The following is a 26362-nucleotide window of genomic DNA, read 5'->3' as shown; positions in this document are numbered from 1 at the left end:
CAAAGTGCTTGCCTGCTATGCCGGAGGACCTCGGTTCGATTCCCGGCCCCAGCCCATGTAACAAAAACGGAGAAACAGAATACAAGAAAATGTTTAAAAATGTTTCCCTTTCTTCCTTTCTTCCTTCCTTCCTTCCTTCTCTCTGTCTTTCCTTTAAAAAAAAAAAAAAAAGAATGGTGGAAAAATGGTGAATTTCTAACTCCATCATTTCTTCTACATTTAATATTTGTATTCTACTGTAATGCAACCATATGTATGTATGTATGTATACATGTATGCATTGTGTGCTTATTATCAGTATAGACTCATAGATTGTTATTCCTTTAAAATGGGTTATAATCTGTTTCTACCAGTACTTATTTTGATGCTCAACTGGTCCGAGATTTGGCCAGCGGAACTCCCCTCAAGCTGGCTCCTGTATCCTTTGAACATGTCCTTATCACTGTTTGAGCACTTTCTTACTTGCACAAGACGACATTGTTTTCCCTGGCCCAGGTTCCTTTTATCATAGGGAATGAAACTTAAAACCCAATATCTGGATGTTAGGTAGAAACTCTTCCCCCATGACATGACCAACCCCTAGCAAATATTCTAAGAAGCTTCCCCCACCCATGATATCCAGGCAACTCCCTGAACCCACCCAAGCCCATACCTCACCTTCTTTCCTGATCATCCCCAATACCCCCCCTGAAGCCCTCTGAGGAATTGAACCCATTGCGAAATGCCTCCTACCAGCGGGAATCTTAAAACCAACTAAAATTCTCCTTACTACACCCCATTTTACCAAGTAAAAAGCCAAATGGGTCCTACAGGTTAATGCAGAATTTTAAGGCTATAAACCCAATTTATCATTCTCCTTCACCCTATTGAGTTTCACCTTCTAAAGCTCAAATTATTGGACAAAAGGTTTTTTACCTTGGGTTTATCCTCACCCCCCGGGGAGCACTGTTTGTAATCTGAGAAAATCCAGGCTATACTCTGAAATGTAAACCTAAACTAAAACATAAAATTTAAGTATTAAAAGGCAGCAACAGAAATAGCAAATAGCAAAAGTGTCACTGTTGGGTGGGCCATAGTGGCTCAGCAGGCAGAGTTCTCGCCTGCCATGCCAGAGACCCGGGTTCGATTCCCAGTGCCTACCCATGCCCCAAAAAAAAAGTGTCACTGTTTCAAAACGCATTAAATATATTCTGACAAGTTTTGTTTTGATGGTAATTATATGTTGTGAGATGTTTGCTTGGAAACAGGTTCCAAAACTATTTTAATAACTTAAGTTGAAAGATAAAAGGAATGTGTTTTTTTATTAAAAAGAAAAAAACTATAGTTTTGTCCTAAGATCAAATGAATGGTTGTTGGCAAGCAAACTCACTACCCTCCCCCTCTCTACGTGGGACATGACTCCCAGGGGTGTAAACCTCCCTGGCAACGTGGGACAGAAATCCTAGAATGAGCTGGGACTCAGCATCAAGGGACTGAGAAAACCTTCTCGACCAAAAGGGGGAAGAATGAAATGAGACAAAGTGTCAATGGCTGAGAGATTCCAAACAGAGTGGAGAGGTTATCCTGGGGGTTATTCTTACGCATTAAGTAGATATCACCTTGTTATTCAAGATGTAATGGAGAGGCTGGAGGGAACTGCCTGAAAATGTAGAGCTGTGATCCAGTAGCCATGTTTCTTTAAGATGATTGTATAAGGATATAGCTTTCACAATGTGACTGTGTGATTGTGAAAACCTTGGGTCAGATGCTCCTTTTATTTACAACATTGACAGATGAGTAAAAATATGAGTTAAAAATAAATAAATAATAGGGGGAACAAATGTTAAAATAAAATGGGTGCCCCGAATTGCTAAAAACATCTTGAGGAAAAAAAATGAAGCTGGAGGTCTCGCGCTGCCTGACTTTAAGGCATATTATGAAGCCACAGTGGTCAAAACAGCATGGTATTGGCATAAAGATAGATATATCGACCAATGGAATCGAATAGAGTGCTCAGATATAGACCCTCTCATCTATGGACATTTGATCTTTGATAAGGCAGTCAAGCCAACTCACCTGGGACAGAGCAGTCTCTTCAATAAATGGTGCCTAGAGAACTGGATATCCATATGCAAAAGAATGAAAGAAGACCCATCTCTCACACCCTATACAAAAGTTAACTCAAAATGGATCAAAGATCTAAACATTAGGTCTAAGACCATAAAACAGTTAGAGGAAAATGTTGGGAGATATCTTATGGATCTTACAACTGGAGGCGGTTTTATGGACCTTAAACCTAAAGCAAGAGCACTGAAGAAGGAAATAAATAAATGGGAACTCCTCAAAATTAAACACTTTTGTGCATCAAAGAACTTCATCAAGAAAGTAGAAAGACAGCCTTCACAATGGGAGACAATATTTGGAAATGATATATCAGATAAAGGTCTAGTATCCAGAATTTATAAAGAGATTGTTCATCTCAACAACAAAAAGACAGCCAACCCAATTACAAAATGGGAAAAAGACTTGAACAGACACCTCTCAGAAGAGGAAATACGGATGGCCAAGAGGCACATGAAGAGATGCTCAATGTCCCTGGCCATTAGAGAAATGCAAATCAAAACCACAATGAGATATCATCTCACACCCACCAGAATGGCCATTATCAACAAAACAGAAAATGACAAGTGCTGGAGAGGATGCGGAGAAAGAGGCACACTTATCCACTGTTGGTGGGAATGTCAAAGGGTGCAACCACTGTGGAAGGCAGTTTGGCGGTTCCTCAAAAAGCTGAATATAGAACTGCCATACGACCCAGCAATACCATTGCTAGGTATCTACTCAAAGGACTTAAGGGCAAAGACACAAACGGACATTTGCACACCAATGTTTATAGCAGCATTATTTACAATTGCAAAGAGATGGAAACAGCCAAAATCTCCATCAACAGAAGAGTGGCTAAACAAACTGTGGTATATACATACGATGGAATATTATGCAGCCTTAAGACAAGATAAACTTATGAACCATGTAATAACATGGATGGACCTAGAGAATATTATGCTGAGTGAATCCAGCCAAAAACTAAAGGACAAATACTGTATGGTCCCACTGATGTGAACGGACATTCGAGAATAAACTTGAAATATGTCATTGGTAACAGAGTTCAGCAGGAGTTAGAAACAGGGTAAGACAATGGGTAATTGAAGCTGAAGGGATACAGACTGTGCAACAGGACTAGATACAAAAACTCAAAAATGGACAGCACAATAATACCTAATTGTAAAGTAATCATGTTAAAACACTGAATGAAGCTGCATCTGAGCTATAGGTTTTTGTTTTGTTTTGTGCTGTTTTGTTTTGATTTTACTATTATTACTTTTATTTTTTTCTCTATATTAACATTCTATATCTTTTTCGGTTATGTTGCTAGTTCTTCTAAACCAATGCAAATGTACTAAGAAATGATGATCATGCATCTATGTGATGATGTTAAGAATTAATGATTGCATGTGTAGAATGGTATGATCTCTAAATGTTGGGTTAATTTCTTTTTTTCCGTTAATTAAAAAAAAAAAAAAAAAGAGAAGGGATAATTGGAGATGAAGGGATACAGACTGTACAACGGGACTGGATATAAAAACTCAGAAATGGACAGCACAATACTACCCAATTGTAATGCAATTATGTTAAAACACTGAATGAAGCTGCATGTGAGGTATAGGTTTTTTGTTTTTGTTTTTTTTGTTTTTTTTCTTTCTATTATTGTTTTAATTCTTATTCTGTTGTCTTTTTATTTCTTTTTCTAAATCGATGCAAATGTACTAAAAAATGATGAATATGCAACTATGTGATGTTATTAAGAATTACTGATTGTACATGTAGATTGGAATGATTTCTAATTGTTTTGTTAATTCTTTTTTTAATTAATAAAAAAAAAATAAAAAAAAATAAAATGGGTAGAGGGAAATACTAGTGGCCAATGAGAGGGAACGTAAGGGGTATGGTATGTATGAGTTTTTTCTTTTTTCTTTTTATTTCTTTTTCTGGAGTGATGCAAATGTTCTGAGAAATGATCATGGTGATGAATATACAACTATGTGATTATACTGTGAGTCATTGATTGTGCACCAAGTACGGAATAGTCATATGTTAAGAATGTTCATGTTGTATGTTGATTGGTTTTATTAATAAAAATTTAAGAAAAATGAATGGTTGTTACAGAATGAAAAACTACAAAAGAAAACTTAAATGAATATGGAAAGTTGTAGGAAGTTCATGAATAGAGAAATTGTGGTCAAGGTTAAGAAAAGTTTGATGGATCTATAATATACTAATACAAAAGTAAAACTTAGTTTTCTGTTAAACTGACAAAGTTTTCTTAAACTATCATTCCATCTTCAGTACAGAGTTTTCCTTAAGTAGTAGTGTCAAAGCAAAATGTTCATAGTTTGGCAAAATAACTTGTGTCTGTGTTAACATTAGCATAACTTTAGTTGTTCAAAATAAAACTTCTAAGTCTTCTCCTAACTTTAAATAAAAAAACATTGTTTCAAACCTGACTACCGCTAACATTTTGCTTTCTTAAAGTCAAACCCTAAAAATATCTTTTTATTCCAAACAGCTGCAAAAAATTTTTCTTTCACTTTATAAAAAGTAAGTGTTAAAAATAGCTAAATTCATTTAATATATTATAAGTTGCATAAAAGCATTCGCTGTTATAATTAAACTTCCCTGTCAACTACTTTGTTTCAGTCTAGCACTTCTCTAAAAGTGCTTGCAGTAAAATACAAATTAAAAATTCATCTTCGAGACTGACAAACAGTACTGTCAGGATGGCTATAGGTGACCCCAAGAAACCAGAGGGCAAGATGTCTGCTTATGCCTTCTTTGTGCAGACATGCAGAGAGGAACATAAGAAGAAAAACCCTGAGGTCCCTGTCAATTTTTCAGAATTTTCCAAGAAGTGCTCTGAGAGGTGGAAGATAATGTCCGGGAAAGAGAAACCTAAATTTGATGAGGAGGCAAAGGCGGGCAAAGTATGTTACAATTGGAAATGAAGGATTATGGACCAGCTAAGGGAGGCAACAAATAGAAAGATCCTAATGCTCCGGAGGGGTCAAGATGGCAGCTTAGCAATGTGCGTGTTTTAGTTCATCCTCCAGAACAACTACTAAATAACCAGAAACAGTACAGAACAGCTCCCGGAGCCACGTCAGTGACCGGAAACACAGTGTACCCCAGTCGGGACCAGCTGGACCAGCTACAAGCCTCCCCAAAACTGTGAATTCCCCAAGCTGTGGTGGCCGGTGCCCCTCCCCCACAGGTGGCTTCCAAGAGGAAAAGGAAAGAGACTCTAAACCTGGTCAAGGCAGAGGTCGAGCATTGGCCTCACGGAAAAAGAAGAAAGGGGAGGAAACGGAGGTTTTAGTGGCTGTGTCTCTACGGAGACTTGGCAGCTTCTGGATTCAGCAGCGGGGCTTCTCAGGCTGCAACTGCCCCAGGCATAGGTAGAAACGGGCTGCTTTCAGGGCTGTCTCCCACCTGTGCCTTCCCCAGGGGAGGGGTGAAGCCCAACTCAGGTGGAATCCCTCCATCAAAGAACTCAGACCCCAGGGCTTGGTAATTTGAAGCCATTAAAACCAGCCTACAACCTCTCCTCCATCTCCACCATGCCCCCAGCAGGGAGAGTCTTCCAAACTTAAAGGAGCCGGAACATCTTTGCTGGTGCAACCTGCAGGCAGACGCGCCACATACTGGGCAGGATAAGAAAAATAGAGCCCAGAGACTTCACAGGAAAGTCTTTCAACCTGCTGGGTTTCACCCTCAGGGAAAACTGGCGCAGGTGACTCCTTGCCCCTGATAGGAGGCCAGTTGGTCCGGGAAAACCCAGCTCGAGTCTATAATACCTACGTAGACCCTCCTGAGTGTGTGTGGGGGAAAGGCACCACACAAGCAGGGCAAGAAACAAGAAAACAAGAACTGAAAAATTCTCCTCTGTTAAACAAAACTTAAGCTAAAGGTCCAGATAAAGCTGAATGGAATGTCAAAGAACAGACAGACAACAAATTCATCCAGCAAGAAAACCCTAGATAAAAGAAGTGAAAACAATCTCCAGAATAAACTAATTAAGGTAATTAAATGCCTAGACACCAGCAAAAAATAACAGATCACACTAGGAAAATTGAAGATATGGCCGAGTCAAAGAAACAAACCAACAATTCAGATGACATACGGGAGCTGAAACAACTAATTCAGAATGTACGAAAAGACATGGAAAACCTCATCAAAAACCAAATCAATGAATTGAGGGAGGATATAAAGAAGGCAAGGAAAGAACAAAAAGAAGAAACTGAAAGTCTGAAAAAACAAATCACAGAACTTATGGGAATGAAAGGCAAGGTAGAAGAGATGAAAAAAACAATGGAAACCTACAATGGTAGATTTCGAGAGACAGAACATAGGATTTCTGAACTGGAGGACAAAACATACAAATGGCCAAAAGGCACATGAAGAGATGCTCAACATCCCTGGCCATTAGAGAAATGCAAATCAAAACCACAATGAGATATCATCTCACACCCACCAGAATGGCCATTATCAACAAAACAGAAAATGACAAGTGCTGGAGAGGATGTGGAGAAAGAGGCACACTTACTTATTCACTGTTGGTGGGAATGTCAAATGGTGCAACCACTGTGGAAGGCAGTTTGGTGGTTCCTCAAAAAGCTGAATATAGAATTGCCATATGACCCAGCAATACCATTGCTAGGTATCTACTCAGAGGACATAAGGGCAAAGACACAAACGGACATTTGCACACCAATGTTTATAGCAGCATTATTTACAATTGCAAAGAGATGGAAACAGCCAAAATGTCCATCAACAGATGAGTGGCTAAACAAACTGTGGTATATACATACGATAGAATATTATGCAGCTTTAAGACAGAATAAACTTATGAAGTATGTAATAACATGGATGGACCTTGAGAACATTATGCTGAGTGAGACTATCCAAAAACTAAAGGACAAATACTGTATGGTCTCATTGATATGAACTGACATTAGTGAATAAACTTGGAATATTTTGTTCGTAACAGAGACCAGGAGATAGAAATAGGGTAAGATATTGGGTAATTGGAGCTGAAGGGATACAGACTGTGCAACAGGACTGGATACAAAAACTCAGAAATGGACAGCAGAATACTACCTAACTGTAATATAATTATATTAAAACACTGAATGAAGCTGCATGTGAGAATGATAGAGGGAGGAGGGCTGGGGACATATTGAAATCAGAAAGATAGATGTTAAAGATTGAGATGGTATAATCTAGGAATGCCTAGAGTGTATAATAACAGTGAAATGTACAAGGTACAATTTTAAAAATGTTTTTGTATGAGGAAGAACAAAGGAATGTCATTATTGCAGGGTACTGTAAATAGATGGTAATTAATATTTTAAAATGTCACCTTCTGTGTGAGACTAAAGCAAAAAATGTTTATTTGCTACAAAATTAATATTTTGACTAGTGCATTTCCTAATATAACTTATGTAGATAGTTTGATTGAACGCCATAAGTACTTGGAATCTCACGTAGGACATGAGATTTTGTTGGTTTGTCCAGAGTGATGCCCCAATGAATCCCAGAGTGATTCGATCAGTGAGTGGAAAAGTATCTGCAAAGCCCCCTTCGGGGAGTGGTGAAAAGGGGGAGAAATTCAACTTCTCCAAGTTGAATTCTTGATATTCTCACAAACAGTGTGGACAACCAAACCTATAGGCAGAGCCCCCAGTCTTGGGGTTTGTTCATATGAAACTTAACCCCACAAAGGATAGGTCAAGTCTACTTAAAATTTAGGCCTAAGTCACCCCCAAGAGAGGCTCTTTTGTTGCTCAGATGTGGCCCCTCTCTCCAGCCAACACAACGAGCAGTCTCACCACACTGCCCCTCTCTACGTGGGACATGACTCCCAGTGGTGTGGACCTTCCTGGCAAAGTGGGATAGAGATCTTGGAATGAGCTGAGACTCAGCATCAAGGGATTGAGAAAAACCCTAGAATGAGCTCAGACTCAGCATCGAGGGATTGAGAAAACCTTCTCGACCAAAAGGGGGAAGAGGGAAATGAGACTAAGTGTCAATGGCTGGGAGATTCCAAACAGAGTTGAGAGGTTATCCTGGAGGTTATTCTTATGCATCAAGTAGATATCATCTTGTTATTCAAGATGTAATGGAGAGGCTGGAGGGAACTGCCTGAAAATGTAGAGCTGTGTTCCAGTAGCCATGTTTCTTGATGATGATTGAATAATGATATAGCTTTCACAATGTGACTGTGTGATTGTGAAAACCTTGTGTCTGATGCTCCTTTTATCTACCTTGTCAACAGATGAGAGGAACATATGGAATAAAAATAAATAATAGGGGGAACAAATGTTAAAATAAATTTAGTTTGAAATGCTAGTGATCAATGAAAGCGAGGGGTAAGGGGTATGGTATGTAAATTTTTTTTCCTGTTCTTGTTTTATTTTTCTGTTGTCTTTTTATGTCTGTTTATGAATTGATGCAAATGTGTGGGAAATGATCATGATGATGAATATGCAACTATGTGATGATATTGTGAATTGCTGAGTGTATGTGTTGCGAATGTTTGTGCTTCTTGTAATTTTTTTAATTAATAAAAAATTTTTAAAAATCCCACTGGTAATGCAAACGAAATATAAAATAACAAAAAATAAAAAATAAATTAAAAAAATTTAAAAATTGATCCTAAAGCTCCAAAGTGGCCATCGTCTGGGTTCTTCCTCTTCTGTTGAGAATTTTTCCCCAAGAGCAAATGCACAAACCCTGGCATTGCTATTGGAGACCTGGCCAAAAAGCTGGGTGAGATGTGTAACAACCTGAGTGACAATGAAAGCAGTCTTGCAAAGATAAGGCAGAGAAGCTGAAGAAGTAAGTAGGAGAAGGATGTTGCTGACTATAAGTCTAAGGGAAAGTTTGATGGCGCAAAGGGTCCCCCCTGAAGTTGCCCAGAAAAAAGATGGAAGAGGAAGAGGAAGAGGAGGAGAAGGAAGAAGACGAGCAGGAGGAGGAGGAAGATGAATAAAAAACTGTTGCCCTGTCTCTTCGTGAATACCTTCGAGTAGGGGAGCGCTGTACCAGACACAGCTGTTATTTGAGGCATGTCTGTTGGCCTCATTAGGTTTAATTACAAAATTGGATCATCATCATACTGTAGTCTCTCAAAGTGCTCTAGAAATTGTCAGTGTTTTTCATGAAGTGGCCATGGGTGTCGGGAGCACCCTAAAACTGTATCAAAATTGTACATATTTCCAAACAATTTAAAATGAAGAGGGTCTTTTCATTTTAAAATGTTTGGAAATATGTACAATGGTGTTCTCCTCACTCTGTGCACTTTGCTGTTGGTGTGACAGGCATTGAAAGATGTTTCTGGCATTTGTTGGTTTGTTTGTTTTCTAATTTGTAAGGTGGTATTAACTCTGGTTTCTGGTATAAATCGTGTTATCAACTGTATATATAGTTTGTAAAAAAAGTGAATGAAACGAGGGAAATTCTCAGATGGTTCATGCTGGGCGTCGAGCCAGTGGTGGAGATGCCTCTTGTCAGGGCCACAGCTCAGCGCATGCGCCGGGAAGCTGGGTGTGTTGACACTGCAGTGGGCATCCACTTAGTTTCAGGTTGCCTTGTTCTTGTATGTAGTGACATAGCATTCTGCTGCCATTCATAGCTGTTTAAAGAGGAGGGAAGGTCAGCTGGCATGAAAAGCGTTTGGATTTTTTTTTAACTAAGTGTGGTAGTTTTAAAACTCTTTTCCAACAAACCGTAGAACTCTTCATTGTCAGCAAAGTGAAGAGCCACTGAATCAAAGTTCAGGAACCATCTGTACTTAAACACAATTTGCAACGTTCTGTTATTTTTTTTTGTATGTTTAGAATGCTAAAATGTTTTTGAAGTTAAATAAACAGTATTACATTTAAACAAAAAATTCATCTTCAACAAAAGGAAACTTTTAAAAGAAGCAAGGCAAGTATTTAAATTATTGTTCTACCTGTTAACTAACTTAACCTTAGTTATATTAGCAAAAAAAACTAAACCTCTGTTTTAACCTAAAATTCCTAAAAGATAACATAAAAATAATAAAGCAGGCATAAGAGAATGTTGTATATGACAACTCATCATGGCTAGGGTCTATTCTATCTTATTTCTCCTCTCCTCTGAAGACAATTTTAATTCCACTTTGCTTTAATCTGCCAAAGCTGCCAGAATGCAACATACCAGAGATGGATTGGCTTTTAATGAAAGAGGATTTATTTAGTTAAAAACTGACAGTTCTTCAGAGGAAAGGCAGCTAACTTTCATCTGAGGTTCTCTCTTACAGGAGAAGGCATAGGGTAATGTCTGCTGGCCTTCTCTCCTGGCTTCTGGGTTCAAACAACTTACCCTGGGGCAATTCCTTTTTGCATCTTCAAAAGTCTGGGCTGAGCTGTGAGTGCTGAGATGAGGTGTGCTGAGCTGCTTGGGCTGTGCTGCATTGTGCTCTCTTCTGACCTCTCTTTTTTAAGCCTCCAGCTAGTTAAATTAAACATCACTCATTGCGGAAGGCACTCCTCTTAGCTGACTGCAGATGGAATCAACCATAGGTGACTTTCACATGCTAATATTTCAAATTCAAAGCAAAAAAGCTAGGTACCATCACTTGGCCAAGTTGACACCTGAACCTAACTAACAGACATTTTAAAATTTTTTTTTATTAATTAAAAAAAATTATAGGAAAGAAACAAAAAAATTCTTAGTATATGCTCATTCCATTTTATATATACAATCCGTAATTCACAATATCATCAGAGTTGCATATTCATCACCATGATCATTTCTTAGAACATTTGCATCAATTCAGAAAAAGAAATAAAAAGACAACAGAAAAATAAAACAAAAACAGAAAAAAAAATTTTACATACCATACCCCTTACCCCTCACTTTCATTGATCACTAGCATTTCATATTTTAGCATTTGTTCCCCCTATTGTTTACTTTTATTCCATATGTTCTACTCTTCCATGTTTCTTGATGATGATTGAATAATGATATAGCTTTCACAATGTGACTGTGTGATTGTGAAAACCTTGTGTCTGATGCTCCTTTTATCCTATTCAATCATCCTGAAGATGATTGTATAATGATATAGCTTTCACAATGTGACTGTGTGATTGTGAAAACCTTGTGTCTGATGCTCCTTTTATCTACCTTGTCAACAAAGGAGTAGAACATATGGAATAAAAGTAAACAATAGGGGGAACAAATGCTAAAATAAATTTAGTTTGAAATGCTAGCGATCAATGAAAGTGAGGGGTAAGGGGTATGGTAGGTATAATCCTTTTTTTTTTTTCCTTTCCTGTGTTCGTTTTATTTCTTTTTCTGTTGTCTTTTTATTTCTTTTTCTGAATTAATGCAAATGTTCTAAGAAATGATGAATATGTAACTAAAATGATATTGTGAATTACTGATTATATATGTTGATGTTTTATTTGGTTTGTTAATTTTTTAATTAATAAACAAATTTTAAAAAGAAAAAAGAAAACATGGCTACTGGAACACAGCTCTACATTTTCAGGCAGTTCCCTCCAGCCTCTCCATTACATCTTGAATAACAAGGTGATATCTACTTAATGTGTAAGAATTAACCTCCAGGATAACCTCTTGACTCTGTTTGGAATCTCTCAGCCATTGACACTTTGTCTCATTTCACTCTTCCCCCTTTTGGTTGAGAAGGTTTTCTCAGTTCCTTGATGCTGGGTCTCAGCTCATTCTAGAGTTTTCCTCCATCCCTTGATGCTGAGTCTCAGCTTATTCTGAGATTTTTGTCCCACGTTGCCAGAAGGTCCACACTCCTGGGAGTCATCCCACGTAAACAGGGGGATGGTGGTGAGTTTGCTTGTTGTGTTGGCTGGAGAGAGAGGCCACATCTGAGCAACAACAGAGGTTCTCTTGGGGGTGACTCTTAGGCCTAATTTTAAGTAGGCTTGACCTATCCTTTGTGGGGTTAAGTTTCATATGAACAAACCCGAAGACTGGGGGCTCAGCCTATAGCTTTGGTTGTCCCCACTGCTTGTGAGAATATCAAGAACTCACCTTGGGGAGGTTGAATTTTCCCCCATTCTCACCATTCCCCAAAGGGGACTTTGGAAATACTTTTGTATTCACTGTTCAAATCACTCTGGGATTCATCGGGGCATCACTCTGGACAAACCAACAAAATCTCATGTCCTACCCAAGGTTCCATGTTCAACCAACTATCTATATAATTTATATTAGGAGATGCACTAGTCAAAATATAAATTTTGTACCAGAGAAACATTTTTGCTTTAGTCTCACACATAGGTTGAAATTTTAAAATATTAATTACCATCTATTTTAAGCACCTGCAGTGATGACATTCCTTTGTTCTTCCTCATGCACAAACATTTTTTAAATTTGTACATTTAGTCACTATTATTATACACTCTAGGTATTCCTAGATTATACATCTCAATTTTTATCATCTATCTTTCTTTGACTAACACACGTTTTTAATACCCCTTCTCATAATTATACTACTCCTCATTTTAGGGCCCTATCTCTTACATCTCTTAATCAGTTTTATCTGCAGAACTCTCCAAGCAATGACAAATCTAGCTGTCAGTGACATGCTACTCCTCCGGCAAAAATACAGGAACCAGTCATTGCCTCAGGAGGAAATGTAGGGACAGCTCTATGCCCTCTACCATCCAGAAGCAGATACAGAAAACAGAACTTTGCTCTTCAGTATCCCAGGAAAATTAAAAGGAAAAGGCTGGAATGTTAGGCAGAACCCCTTTCCCCATGACGTGACCAACCCCTAGCAAATATTCCAGGAAACTTCCCCCGCCCATGATTTCCAGGAAACCACTGAGCCCACCCCAGCCCATGCCCTCTTGCCCTCTGGCAGCTGTAATCTTGCAAGAAACTCCTCTTACCCAATATCCGCCCTCTGACAGTTGCAATCCTGCATGACTACAGCGGCATTTAAATTTTAAACCTCGCTGATGAAAAGCTGCCAACTCCCTGTTTAGCCCTTGGCTTCTAAACCAACCAGTGAGAACGTGCCAATTTCCCACATCCAAATGGGACAATGAAAATCCATCATCTCACTTTCCTTATTTCCCACCAATCATACTACATAAACTGTACTCTTTCTCCTGCTCAGGGCTATTGCCATCTTTGGCTTTAGACTGCCTGTGATAGAGGTAGGAAGATAGCTTGCAATAAAGCTTCTTTGATCGAGTTTTAGTCTATTCTCTCTCCTGGGTGAAAAAAGCTATCATTTGATACATTTAATTTTTTTGTTTATAACATTAATTTTAATTTTAACAGTTAATTTTGAGTATTTAAGACAAGTAATTTTAAATGCTGAAAATCATTTTAATGAGTATGATTGCTGAATCATTATACTGATATTTCTTTTAGTCTCCAGTATCATAGAGCAACTAGAAGTAAAAACCTACAATTGTGGAATTGTAACCCATACCAAACTCTGAAATCTGTTCTACAACTAATTGTGGTGCTGGGCTTTGAAATTTATTGCTTTTTTGTATATATATTATATTTCACAAAAAAAAGAAAAAAATGATTAAAAAATAAATATTCCTTCTAGCCTCCAATGTTCTGGAGCAGCTAGACGGGAAAATCTGAGACAAACTCTGGGATCTGCCCTGCAACTACTTGTTGAAGAGTGCTTTGAAAACTATTGCTTCTTTTCTTTGTATATATGTTATATTATACAATTTAAAAAGCTTTTTAAAAAACTACAACTTTGACCATATTGTTCAATTTTATCATTACAAAATTTGTTCTTCAAGGTAGGAAGATGGAAGATGTGGGTAGGAAGACACAGCATACTTGTTTAGATTTTTAGTTTGACTTAGAACTTCAATATTGATATACATGATATGTAGCCTGTATTTGTTGTCTTGCTTCAGGACCTGCGAGTCATGGGCACAGGGTCAAGAATTGCCCAGACGTCCTTCTGAGAGAGAAGCAAGTTTGAAAGACTTGCTCCATCAGATGTCAGAATGTATATATTAGGGCAGTGTGGTAATGGTTCAGGGTTAGATGAATAGATAAATGAAGTTGATAGGAAAGCACAATAGCATGTCCTACATGGAGCTCGATTAAGATGCTATTACATTAAGAATTACTGATTGCATATGTAGAATGGTATGATTTCTAAATGTTGTGTTAATTTCTTTTTTTCTTTAATTAATAATAAAAAAAAAGATGCTATTACAGACTTCCAGGTCAAGATGGCGGCTTAACAACACGCGCGTTTTAGTTCATCCTCCAGAACAACTACTAAATAACCAGAAACAGTACAGAAAGCTCCTGGGGCCACGTCAGTGACCAGACACACAGCGTACCCCAGTCTGGACCAGCTGGACTGGCTGCGAGCACCCCCAGAACTGTGAGTTCCCAAAGCTGCAGCAGCCAGCACACCTCCCCCACAGGCCACTTCCGAGACGGGAAACGAAAGGACTTTACCAGCAGCAGGGACTGGGCACGATCAAATGCCAATTGTGGAACTAATTAACAAACTCTGACTACTAAAAATAGGCCCCCAGCTTAGGCGAACCTGATCAAAGCGGAGGTTGCTCATTTTTGCCCTGGCACCAAGGGGTCAGGACTGACAGAAAAAGGGGGAAAAAAAGAAAGAAGTAAACAGAGGTTTTTGTGGCTGTGTATCTACAAAGGCTTGACTGCCTCTGGATACAGCAGAAGGACTTTTCAGGCTGCAACTGTCCCAGGCATAAGCAGAAGTGAGCTCTTTTGGGGGATTATCTGGAGCTTGCACCTTCCCCAGGAGAGGAGTGAAGCCCTACCCAGGTGGAATCCTTCCATCAAGGAATTTAGACACCAGGGCTTGGTAATTTGAAGCCATTAAAACCAGCCTACAAATGGAATGATTTCTAAATGTTGTGTTAGTTAATTTTTTTTAATAAAAAAAAAACCAGCCTACAACCTCTCCTCTATCTCCACCATGCCCCCAGCAGGGAGAGTCTGCCAAAGTTAAAGGTACCGTATCATCTTATGCTGGTGGGACCTGCAGTCAGACAAGTGCCACATACTGGGCAGGATAAGAAAAACAGAGTCCAGAGACTTCACAGGAAAGTCTTTCAACCTGCTGGGTCTCACCCTCAGGGAAAACTGGCGCAGGTGACTCTTTCCTCCTGATAGGAGGCCAGTTTGGTCTGGGAAAATCTGGCTGGGGTATATAATATCTAAGTAGACCCTCCTAAGTGTGTGTAGGGGGAAGGCACCACACAAGCAGGGCAAGAAACAAGAAAACAAGAACTGAAAAATTCTCCTCTGTTAAACAAAACTTAAGCTAAAGGTCCAGATAAAGCTGAACAGAATGTCAAAGAACAGATAGACAACAAATTCATCCAGCAAGAAAACCCTAGATAAAAGAAGTGAAAACAATCTCCAGAATAAACTAATTAAGGTAATTAAATGCCTAGACGCCAGCAAAAAATAACAAATCACACTAAGGAAACTGAAGATATGGCCCAGTCAAAGGAACAAACCAACAATTCAAATGACATACAGGGGCTGAAACAATTAATTCAGAATGTATGAACACACATGGAAAACCTCATCAAAAACCAAATCAATGAATTGAGGGAGGATATAAAGAAGGCAAGGAAAGAACAACAAGAAGAAACTGAAAGTCTGAAAAAACAAATCACAGAACTTATGGGAATGAAAGACACAGTAGAAGAGATGAAAAAAACAATGGAAACCTACAATGGTAGATTTCGAGAGACAGAACATAGGATTTCAAAACTGGAGGATGAAACATCTGAAATCCAACAGGAAACAGAAACTATAGGGAAAAAAATGGAAAAATACGAGCAGGGACTCAGAAAATTGAAAGACATGAATATACGTGTTGTGGGTGTCCCAGAAGGAGAAGAGAATGGAAAAGGAGGAGAAAAACTAATGGAGGAAATTATCACTGAAAATTTCCCAACTCTTATGAAAGACTTAAAATTACAGATCCAAGAAGTGCAGCATACCCCAAAGAGAACAGATCCAAATAGACATACTCCAAGACATTTAATAATCAGAATGTCCAAGGTCAAAGAGAAAGAGAGGATCTTGAAAGCAGCAAGAGAAAAGCAATCCATCACATACAAGGGAAGCCCAATAAGACTATGCGCAGATCTCTCAGCAGAAACCATGGAGGCGAGAAGACAGTGGGATAATATATTTAAATTATTAAAAGAGAAAAACTGCCAACCAAGAATTCTATATCCAGCAAAATTGTCCTTCAAAAATGAGGGAGAAATGAAAACATTTTCAGACAAAAAATCAATGAGAGAATTTGTGACCAAGAGACCAGCTCTGCAAGAAATACTAAAGGGAACACTAGAGACAGATACGAAGACAGAAGAGAGAGGTGTGGAGAAGAGTGTAGAAAGGAAGACTATGAGTAAAGGTAAAAGGAAGGAAAATTAGATATGACATATAAAATCCAGAAGGCAAAATAGTAGAAGAAAGTACTACCCATACAGTAATAACACTGAATGTTAATGGATTAAACTCTCCAATCAAAAGACATAGTCTGGCAGAATGGTTTAAAAAACAGGACCCATGTATATGATGTCTCTACTCAAAGGCCACGAGGCCAAGGACACAAATGGACATTTACATGTTTATAGCAGCATTATTAACAATGACCAAGTGATGGAAACAGTCAAAATGTCCATCAACAGACAGTTGACTAAACAAACTGTGACATTTACATAAGATGGAATATAATGCAGCTGTAAGACAGAATACAGATATGAAGTATGTAACAACATGAATGGACCTTAAGGACATTATGCTGAGTGTGATTAGCCAGAAACAAAAGGACAAATACTGTATGGTCTCACTGACATGAACTGACGTTAGTGAATAAACTTAGAATATTTCCTTGGTAACAGAGACCATCAGGAGATAGAAATAGGGTGAGATATTGGGTGACTGGAGCTGAAGGGATACAGATTGTGCAACAGGACTGAATATAAAATCTCAGATATGGACAGCACAATGCTACCTAACTGTAATACAATTATGTTAAAACACTGAATGAAGCTGCATGTGGGAATGATGGAGGGAGGAGGGCTGGGGACATAAATGAAATCAGAAAGAAAGATAGATGTTAAAGATCGAGATGGTATAATCTAGGAATGCCTAGAGTGTATAATAATAGTGAAAGGTACAATGTACAAATTTAAGAAATGTTTTTGCCTGAGGAAGAACAAAGGAATGTCATTATTGCAGGGTGTTGAAAATAGATGATAATTAATACTTCAAAATGTCACCTTATGCGTGAGACTAAAGCAAAAAATGTTTATTTGTTACAAAATTTATATTTTGACTAGAGCATTTCCTAATATAACTCATGTAGATAGTTTGATTGACTGTCATAAGTACTTGGAATCTCAGGTAGCACATGAGATTTTGTTGGTTTGTCCAGAGTGATGCCCCGATGAATCCCAGAGTGATTTGATCAGTAACTGGAAAAGTATTTGCAAGCCCCCTTCAGGGAATGGTGAGAGTGGGGAGAAATTCAACTTCCCCAAGTTGAATTCTTGATATTCTCACAAGCAGTGTGGACAACCAAAGCTATAGGCTGAGCCCCCAGGCTTGGGGTTTGTTCACATGAAACTTAACCCCACAAAGGATAGGTCAAGTCTACTTAAAATTTAGGCCTAAGAGTCACCCCCAAGAGAGCTTCTTTTGTTGCTCAGATGTGGCCTCTCTCTCCAGCCAACACAACGAGCAGTCTCACCACCCTCCCCCTCTCTGAATGGGACATGACTCCCAGGGGTGTGGACCTTCCTGGCAACATGGGACAGAGATCCTGGAATGAGCTGAGACTCAGCATCAAGGGACTGAGAAAAACCCTAGAATGAGCTGAGAATTAAGATCAAGGGATTGAGAGAACTTTCTCGACCAAAGGGGGAAGAGTGAAATGAGACTAAGTGTCAATGGCTGGGAGATTCCAAACAGAGTTGAGAGGTTATCCTGGAGGTTATTCTTATGCATTAAGTAGATATCACCTTGTTGTTCAAGATGTAGTGGAGAGGCTGGAGGGAACTGCCTGAAAATGTAGAGCTGTGTTCCAGTAGCCATGTTTCTTGATGATGATTGAACAATGATATAGCTTTCACAATGAGACTCTGCGAATGTGAAAACCTTGTGTCTGATGCTCCTTTTAGCTACTATATCAGCAGAAGAGTAGAACATACGGAATAAAAATAAATAATAGGGGGAATAAATGTTAAAATAAATTTAGTTTGAAATGCTAGTGGTAAATGAAAGCGAGGGGTAAGGGGTATGGTATCTATAACCTTTTTTTTCTCTGTTATCGTTTTATTTCTTTTTCTGTTGTCTATTTCTTTTTCTAAATTCATGCAAATGTTCTAAGAAATGATGAATATGCAACTATGTGATGATATTAAGAATTACCGATTGTATACGTAGAATGGAATGATCTCTTAATGTTTTGTTTGTTAATTTTTTTTATTAATAAAAAAAGTTAAAAAAAAGTAAAGAGAAAAAATACACTAGTGTTAAGGACTAGAAATATTCACATTTAAGGAAAATGCCTTTTCAAGTCCTGATATGCATTTGAAAAGGCATTTTTCTTAAATGTGAACATTTCTAGTTTTCAGTGCTGTCCTTTTGCTTATTAAATATTGCTTGCCTAAATGACTTCCAAATTGCATGGGACTCTATATGTTTCTTTTATTTAAGTTCTTCATTAAAAGTGGTTAAGCACACAAGCTATTTTTGTTTGATATTTTGAATTTTATGACTGCATGAATCTAATGAAATCTCCAAATGTTAATGTGCTGTTTTGGTAATTATGTTTGGAATAAAGTTTGATTTTTTAAATTTGTTTGCTCTTTTATTTTTTAAAACTTAAAAAAAATTATATAATATAACATTGTTCTAGTTTGCTAGCTGCCAGAATGCCACACATCAGAGACGGATTGACTTTCAATAAAAGTGTATTTATTTAGTTAACATATAGTTCTTCAGAGGAAAGGCAGCTAACTTTCAACTGAGGTTCTTTCTTACGTGGGAAGGCACAGGACGATTTCTGCTGGCCTTCTCTCCAGGCCTCTGGGTTCCAACAACTTTCCCTAGGGTGATTCCTTTCTGCATCTCCAAAGGCCTGGGCTGAGCTGTGAGTGCTGAGATGAGGTACGCCGAGCTATTTGGGCTGTGCTACATAGAGCTCTTTCATTTAAGGCACAGGGTGATCTCTGCTGGTCTTCTCTTCAGGCCTCTGGGTTCCAACAATGTTCTCCCGGTGATTTCTTTCTGCATCTCCAAAGGTCTGGGCTGAGCTGCGAGTGCTGAAATGAGGTATGCTGAGCTGCTTGGGCTGTGCTACATTGAGCTCTCTCATGTAAGCACCCGCCAATTAAATCAAACATCATTCATTGCAGCAGGCACGCCTCTTAGCCGACTGCAGATGTAATCAGCAACAGATGAGGTTCATGTACCATTGGCTCATAGCCACAGCAACAGAACTAGGTATCTTCACCTGGCCAAGTTGACAACTGAATCTAACCACCACAAACATATACAAAGCAAAGAAATAAAATGTTTGCTCTTTTTAAAAATCCATCCTCTTTGATGTTCTCTTGTTGTTGGGTATTTCTTATTACTAGTATGTTCCTTTTTTGTGTGGTGAATTGGTCTATTAATTTTCATAGCAAATACATATAGCATACTAACTCGACACTTAGCAACTTCACCTGAGGACTTGGTAGGTAGAATAAACTTGTTTATCCATCTTTTTTTTTGGTTCCATATAAATTAATTTTCCAGATGGCTTAACTATAAAGCACTTTGTTTTTTAAAGGTTTTTTTTCCTCAAATATAATAAACTTTCCTTACAGAATATAAAAACAACAACAACAACAATACACTAGCAGCATACAATAGCAGATTTGAGCAGGCAGAAGAAAGGACCAGTGAGCTAGAAGACAGAACATCTTGAATTGGACAGACAAAAGAACAGACAGAGAAAAGAATGGGAAAAAATAGAGCAGCATCTCAAAGAATTGAGTGATGGCACAATGCACACAAATATACACACCATGGGCGTCCCAGAAGGAGAAGAGAAGGGAAAAGGGACAGGAAGAATGTGATGGTTTGAAGCTGTATGTACCCCAGAAAAGCATGTTTTCAAAGTTAATCTATTCCTGTGGGTGTGGATCCATTGTAACTAGGATCTTTGATGAGTAGGATCATAAATTAAGATGTATCCCACCTCATTCAGGGTGGATCTTAATCAACTTACTGGAGTCCTTTATAAGAGAATGAAATCAACACAGAGAGAAAGACACAGGAGCTGAGAGAGAAAGCTATAGAAACCGAGTGGAAACCACTGAAGCCAGAGGCTGGAATTAACAAAACCCAAAAGAGAAGAGAGACCAGCAGGCACTGCCATGTGCATTGCTATGTGACAGGAATGCAAGATCACCGGCAGCTTGTCATTGAATTGTCTGATGATGCCTTGACTTGGACATTTTTATGGCCTCAGAACTGTAAGCTTGTAAACTAATAAATGCTCCTTGTCAAAAGCCAGCCCACTTCTGGTATATTGCGTTTCAGCAGACTAGTGTTAGAAAGAACTCCGTACCTGAAAGAAAACAAAAGCGCATCCGATTGTGAAGAAGAAAATAATTTATTCACAGTCTTGCAAGAGCGGGCAACTAGCCAAACACAAAATGGTGGCTGGAACACCAAATAATAGAATGCATAAATATTTTACCTATGCCTAGCATGCGGGTCTCTCCCCTGTTTCTCCGCTGATTGGATGCTTCAGAAGTTACAGCCTATCTGGATAGTCTAACTAATTCAAACTTCCCGCCGAAGATTCCCCCTTTTGATTATGCTTTACATTTTAATGACCCTGGCCATTAAGGATTTGGTGCCAATCTAGGCTTGCATCAGAGGCTCTCCCCTTTCCCCACCTGCGTCACCTTGTGTGAAAACTAAACTTAGCTTAATTCTTACACTATCAGATTGTAACAAAGACTACTTGAGGAAATAATAGCTGAAAATTTCCCAATTCTTACAAAAAGACATAGGTATGTATATTCAAGAAGCACAACATATTCCAGACAAAATAAATCTAAAAGCACCCACTTTGAGACATATACTAATCAAACCATCAAATGCCAAAGATAGAATTCTGAAAGGAGCAAGAGAAAAGTGGTTTGCCACATACAAGGGATGCCCATTAAGACTACATCCTGATCTCTGATCAGAAAACATGGAGATGAGAAAGGAGTGGCATGGTATATTTAAGACGCTGAAAGAGAAAAATTACCAGCCAAGAATTCTTTATCCAGTAAAATTGTTCTTCAAAAAACAGGGAAGAAGGTGCATGGATGGTTCAGTGGTAGAATACTCGCCTTTCATGCGGGAGACCCGGGTTCAATTCCAGGACCATGTACCTCCCCCCCCAAAAAAAACATGGAAGAGTTTAAAATATTTACACTTAATCAGAAGCTTAGAGAGTTTGTTAGTTTGTTAACAAGAGACCTTCCCTAAAGAAATACTAAAGGGAGTTCTCCATATTGAAAAGAAGACTGGAGATAGAGGCTTGGAGGAGAGTGTAGAATTGAAGATCATCAGTAAGGGTAACTAAAAGGATAAAAAGAGAGACAAAAATAAGGTGTGACAAATAAAAGCCAAAGGATAAAATAGTTGAGGTAAGTAATGTCTTTACAGTAAAAATATTGAATATTAAATTGGGTTAAACTTCCCACTCAAAAGATGCAGAGGGTAGAATGGATAAAAAGTATAATCCATCTATATTTGAGCTACAAGAGACTCACCTTAGATCCAAAGGATACAAATAGGTTGAAAGTAAAAGGATGGAAAAAGATAGTCCACCCAAGCAGTAACCAAAAAAAGATCTGATACTAATATCGGAAAAAAATAGAGTTTAAATGCAAAACTGTAAAAGAGACAAAGAAGGGCACTATATATTAATAAAGGGGCAATCCACCAAGAAGAAATTACAATCATAAATATTTATGGACCTAATCAGGGTGCTCCAAATACAAGGCAAATACTGGCAAAACCGAAGGGAGAACTAGACACCTCTACAATAATAGTAAGAGACTTCAATACACCATTCTCCTCAATAGACAGAACATCTAGACAGAGGATCAATAAGGAAACAGAACCTGCATAATATGATAAATGAACTAGACCTAACAGACACATACAAAACATGAAGGATACACTTTCTTCTCAAGTATTCACAGATCATTCTCCAGGATAAATCACATGTTGGGTCACAAAACAAGCAGTTCTCAATAAATTAGAAATGATTGAAATTATGCAAAGCACCTTCTCTGATCATAAAGGAATGAAGCTGGAAATCAATAACAGGTAGAGAACTGAAAAATTCACAAATATATGGAAGTTAACACACTCTTAAACAATCAGTGGGTCAAAGGAGAAATTGCAAAAGAAATTGGTAAATATCGCAAGACAAATGAAAATGAAAACACAGCATATCAAAACTTACGGGATTCAGTGAAGGCAGTGTTGAGAGGGAAATTTATAGCCCTAAATGCCTACATTAAAAAGGAAAAAGAGATGTCTGCAATGGTTGCAAGATGGCATCGGAGATCATATCTCTGCTATGCTCACCTACCAACTGTCTGATTTTGTGTGAAAATCCAGAGAAAGACAGTTGTCAGCTCAGCTATTGCTAATGTAACCACAGGAGCTATTGACCTTCAAAGATGTATCTGTAGACTTCACCCATGAACAGTAAGCATTGCTACATGCATCTCAGAGAATGCTGTTCAGAGAAGTGATGCTGAAAAATATCAATAATTTGGTCTCAGTGGGATGTCAGGTCTGCAAATCAGATGTATTTTCCCAGTTGGCACAAGGAGAGGAAGTGTGGAGAGAAGGAATGGGATTTCACCAAAACCATAGTCCAGGCAGGAAAAGTGCCTGTAAACAGCAAGAAATGATAGTCATGCAACTTACCTGCAGGGAAAACAAATTTAACATCATGTCATTGCAGATATTTCACACTCAAAAGAATTCCTTTCAATGTAATTATTTGCAAGAAGATTCCACTATCATATCCACAGTGATCCAACATGCAATAATTCTCAAGGGAAAGAAACCTTATTTAAGCAACCACATGGAAAAGTCCTCTGTGACCAGTCACCTTTTAATTAACATAAGCAGATTCATGCTAGAAGTAAGTCATATGAACGCCATTGAAGTAGTCTTTAGTAAATTTAGTAAAATTTCTGGCCACAGACAATACAATAGAACTAAAACTGGAGATAAACCATATGAATGCCTTCTATGTGGGAAACTTTCACTGGATTTTTTTCAACTTAGACAACATGAGAGATCTCACCTTGGAGAGAGAAGCCCTATGAATGTTGTGATGGTTAGGGTCAACTTGGCCAGATGATATGCCCAGTTGTCTGGTCAGACAAGCTCTGGCCTGACTGATGCTGGAAGGATAATTCATGGCTTGTTTATAAACTGGAAGGATGGTGTATTAAATCATAAGTCAGTTGATTGCAGTTGTAGCTGATTACATTTGTGAACAACTAAGGGTGTGTCTCCTGCAAATGAGATAATCGAGTCAGTTGAAGACTGTTAAAAGGGAAGAGAGACTTTTTCACATGTTTCTGTAGCTGGCAAGCCTCTCCTGCAGAGTTTGTTGAGACCCTTCTTTTGGAGCTGCTAGCTTCACAGCCAGCTGTACAGATTCTGCACTCTTCCATTCCCAAGTTGCATGAGATACCTTTATAAACCTCATATTTAGATATCTCCTGTTGGTTCTGTTTCTCTAGAGAATCCTGACTAATACAAATGCCATCTCTGTGAAAAAGCCTTTAATCTTCTAATCAACATGAGAGAAGGCACACTGGAGAGAAAGCCTATGAATATTTTTTATGTAGGAAAACCTATGGTCAATATCTTCATCTTAGACAACATGAGAAAACACACACTGGAGAGAAACCCCATAACTGCCATCTACATGGGAAAGCCTTTACTCATTGCTCTACCCTCAGACAACATGAGAGAACACACACTGTGTAGAGAAACCCTATAAATGCCATAATATGTGGGAAAATTCAGTCAATACTCTTATCTTAGACAACACGAGAGAACACACACTGGAGAGAAAGCCTATGAATGTCATCTATGTGGGTAAACCTTCATTTATTGTTCTGCCTGCAGACAACAAAAGAGAACTCACACTGGAGAAAGAACCCATGAATGTCATTTATGTGGGGAAGCTTCCACTCAAAGTTCTACCCTCAGGCAACATGAGAGAACATACAGCGGACAGAAGCCATAAGAATGTCATTTGTATGTGAAAACCTTAATTTTTCTACCCTTAGACAATGTGAAATTATTCAAACTTGAGAGAAACCCAATGAGTGTCATCAATGTGGGAAAGCTTTCACTCAATATTCTGACATTAGATGGAACGTGAGAACTCACATTACACATACTGTCAATATGGAAAACTTCAGACATAGCTTTAAGCTTTAACCACACCAGAGAACTTCCATACTGAAGTTTGTAATCAATATGGTAGTGCCTTTAGCTATCTCTATTATTTCAGTTAATATAAAGAAATTCATATGGGAAAGAACTTTTATGAATGTCATCTATGTATCAAGGCCCTTAGTAGCTGAACTGATGATATAGCATATGAGAGAACTCACAATGTAAACTGAATGGAAGTACAGAGTCCTTATCTATCACTCTGACAAGCTAGAGAAATTACACATGAGGAATTCTATGTACATAAAGCAGGAATGCTGTAATTTGTAACTTATCTCCTAATATATATATATATTATATATATAATATATCTATATATATAAATATATATTTATACATATATAAATATATATATATTATATATATATATAAAAGAGCTAAAATAATGGACCTAACTGCATACTTGAAGGAACTAAAGAAAGAACAGGAAACTAATCACAAAGCAAGCAGAAAGAAATAAAGATTAGAGCAGAAATAAATGAAATCAAGAATTAAAAAAAAAATAGAGAGAATTAACAAAACCAAAGTTTGTTCTTTGAAAAAAATCAATAAAATTTGCAGACCTTTTGCTAGGATGACAAAGAAAAAAAGAGAGAAGATGTAAATAAATTAAATTGAAAATGAGAGGGGGTCATTATTACTTACCCCATAGAAATAAAAAGGACCATAAGAAGATACTATGAACAACTGTGGCCAACAAATTAGACAACTTAGATGAAACAGACAATTTCCTAGAAGCACACGAACAACCTGCTAGATATATACTCAAAAAATAATTGGAATCACAGGTGCGATTACACACCAATGTTTATAGTGGCATTATTTACAATTGCCAAAAGATGGAAGCAACCCAAGTGTCCGTCAACTGATGAATGGATAAACAGATTGTGGTATATACATACATGATGTAATATTAATCAGCTATAAGAAGGAATGAAGTCCCGATGCATGCAACAACTTGGATGAACCTAGAGGACATTATGTTGAGTGAAATAGGCAAGGCAAAAAGGACAAATGTGGTATGATCTCACTAATATCAACTAAATCTATTGAGCAAACTCGTGGAGTTAATTTCAGTAATATAGGTTACCAGAGGATACAGTGAGGATAGAGAATGGGGAACTGATTATTAATTTGTGTTGAATTTTTAAAGAAGTTTGACTGCAAATGTTTGAAAAATGGATAAAGGTAATGGGAGCACTTTATCATATGTGTAAATAACAGCATTGAGTTCTGGGTATGATTGGGATGGAAAGGCAGAGTTTAGGGTGACGTATATCACTAGAAGAAAAGCTAGAGGATGAAACGAGGGACTGTATAATATAGTGAACCCTCTTGTGGATGATTAAGGTGGCTAATAGTACAAATATGAGAATGTGTTTCAATGAATTAGAACAAATGCATGTCACAACTATAAGGTGTCAATAATAAGGTGGTATATGGAGAAAAATATATCTGTGATGGTTAGGTTCTGGTGTCAACTTGGGCAAGTGATGAGGCCCAGTTGTCTTGTCAGGTGAGCACTGGCCTGACCTTTGTTGCAAGGATATTTTGTGGCTGGTTGATAAACCAGAAGGCTGGTGTATTAAATCATCAGTCAGTTGATTGCATCTATGGTTGATTACATCTACAATCAACTAAGATGTGCCTCCCACAAGATAATCCAACCAGTTGAAGGCTTTTAAGAGAGGAGACTCACAGCTTCTTC

At 38.0% G+C, this 26362-nt stretch overlaps 1 pseudogene; it reads left to right on the top strand.

Annotated features, from left to right (window-relative positions):
• The first annotated feature begins 4814 nt into the window (after positions 1 to 4814).
• On the top strand, positions 4815 to 9085 carry LOC143670229 (high mobility group protein B3-like; annotated as a pseudogene).
• Positions 9086 to 26362: the final 17277 nt, after the last annotated feature.

The sequence above is a fragment of the Tamandua tetradactyla genome, chromosome X (genome assembly GCF_023851605.1).
Source record: "Tamandua tetradactyla isolate mTamTet1 chromosome X, mTamTet1.pri, whole genome shotgun sequence".
Taxonomy (NCBI): domain Eukaryota; kingdom Metazoa; phylum Chordata; class Mammalia; order Pilosa; family Myrmecophagidae; genus Tamandua; species Tamandua tetradactyla.
Note: the sequence above shows the minus strand (reverse complement) of the source record. Positions and strands in the feature narration are given on the sequence as shown.